Below are 2,366 nucleotides of genomic sequence, written 5' to 3' on the forward strand. Positions count from 1 at the left end.
GTCAGCCCAAAGAGCAATCAGGGTTCCCTGCCCTGTGGGAAGTCCAAGGACCACCCACCTCCATCCAGGTCTAGTAAGGTGAGCATCCAAGCTGCCTAGGCTCCCACAAAGCCAATACATGCAGTAGGATCAAAAACCCATTGCCATTGTTCTTGAGGTCTCAGTAGTCCTCATTGTCCGCTATGTTCAGCTAGACCGGTTTTAACCCAGGCTTTTTCAGACCAGGCCAGCTGGCCTTGGTGAGTTCCCAATAGAACATCCCCATTGTCTCAGTGTGTGGGTGCACCCCTTGCGGTCCTGAGTTCCTTGTTCGTGCTCTCTCTCCTTCTGCTCCTGTCATTTTATCATTTTATAAATGATAAAAGCCCATCTTTTATCAGAGGGCTACTGATATTTTTGAGTTAATCCTGCTACATTGCTGAAAGTGTTTGTGAGTTGTAGAAGTTCCTTGGTAGAATTTTGGGGATCACTTATGTAAACTATCATATCATCAGCAAATAGTGAGAGTTTGACTTCTTTTCCAACTTGTATCTCCTTGACCTCCTTTTGGTGTCTTATTGCTCTAGCTAGGACCTCAAGAACTATATTGAATAGATATGGAGATAGTGGGCAAGCTTGTCTTGTCCCTGATTTCAGTGGAATCAATCACTGGGAGTTTCTCTCCATTTAGTTTGATGTTGGCTGACTCTAGATTGCATTTATTATGTTTAGGTATGTTCTGTGTACTCCTGCTCTCTCCAAGACCTTTATCATGAAGGAATGTTGTATTTTGTAAGAAGCTTTTCCAGCATCTAATGAGATGATCATATGGATTTTATTTTTCAGTTTGTTTATGTGGTTGATTATGTTGATAGATTTTCTTATGTTGAACCATCCCTGCATCTCTGGGATGAAGCCAACTTGATCATGGTTATAAAGTGTTCTTGGATTCGATTTGCCAGTATTTTATTTAGTATTTTTACATCAAAGTTCATGAGTGAGATTGGTCTGTAATTCTCTTTCTTAGTAATGTCTTTCTGTGGTTTGGATATCAAGGTAATTGTAGCCTCATAAAAAGAGCTTGGCAATGTTCCTTTTGTTTCTATTGTGAGGCACAATTTGAGGAATACTGATATTAGTTCTTCTTTGAAAATCTTGTATAATTCTGAGCTGAAAACATCTGGTCCTGGGCTTTTTTTTTGGTTGGGAGACTTTTGGTGACTGCTTTATTTCTTTAGCAGTTATAGGTCTGTTTAATTTGCTTACCTGGTCTTGATTTAGTTTGGTAAGTGATATTTATCCAGAAAGTTGTCGATTTTCTTTAACTTTTCCAAGTTTGTGGAGAACAGGTTTTTGAAATATGACCTGATGATTCTTTGTATTTTCTCTGTGTCTGTTTTGTGCCCCTTTTCATTTCTGGTTTTGTTAATTTGGATATTCTCTCTCTGCCTTTTAGTTAGTTTGGATAAAGGTTTGTATATTTTGTTGATTTTCTAGAAGAACCAACTCTTTATCTCATTGATTCTTTGTATTGTGTTGTTTCTATTTTGTTTATTTCTGCTCTCAATTTGATTATTTCCTGCCATCTGGTTCTCTTGGGTGAGTTTGCTTCTTTTTGTTCTAAAGTTTTCAAATGTTCTGTTAATTTACTAGTGTGGGATTTTTTTTTCCAGCTTCTTTATGTAGGCATTTACTGTTATGAACTTTCCTCTTAACACTGCTTTCATTGTGTCCTATAAATTTGGGTATGTTGTGTGGCCATTTTCATTGAATTTTAGGAAGTCTTTAATCTCTCCCTTTATTTCTCCATTAACCCATTGATGATTCAGGTGAGCATTATTTTTAATTTCCATGTGTTTGTGAGCTTTCTGGAATTAGTATTGCTATTGAAATCTAGTTTAAACCATGGTGATCTGAAAAGGTACACTGGGTTATTCCAATTTCTTTTTTATATTTTGAGGTTTGTTTTGTTACCGAATATGTGGTCAATTTTTGAGAAGGTTCCATGAAGAGCTGAGAAGGTATATTCTTTTCTCTTTGGACAGAATATTCTAAAGATGTTTGTTAAGTCCATTTGAGTCATAACTATCCTTATTTCTCTGTTAATTTTTGGTCTGACTGACCTTTCGAGTGGTGAGAGTTGAGTGTTAAATTCTCCCACTGTTAAGTGTGTGGAGTTTAATGATTTAAATTTTAGAAGTGTGTATATATTTGGTATATGGTATTTATCTAAGAACGTGTCCATTACTTTTACATTTTCCAGTTTTGTGCCATACAGGCCTTTGTAGTAAGATCTAATGATTCTTTGAATTTCCTCTGTGTCTGTGGTTATGTCCCCCTTTTCATTTCTGATCTTATTAATTTGCATATTCACTCTCTGGCGTTTT

This window comes from Alexandromys fortis, unplaced genomic scaffold (genome assembly GCF_014885135.2).
Source record: "Alexandromys fortis isolate MF-2015 unplaced genomic scaffold, M_Fortis_MF-2015_v1.1 scaffold_109, whole genome shotgun sequence".
NCBI classification, from domain to species: domain Eukaryota; kingdom Metazoa; phylum Chordata; class Mammalia; order Rodentia; family Cricetidae; genus Alexandromys; species Alexandromys fortis.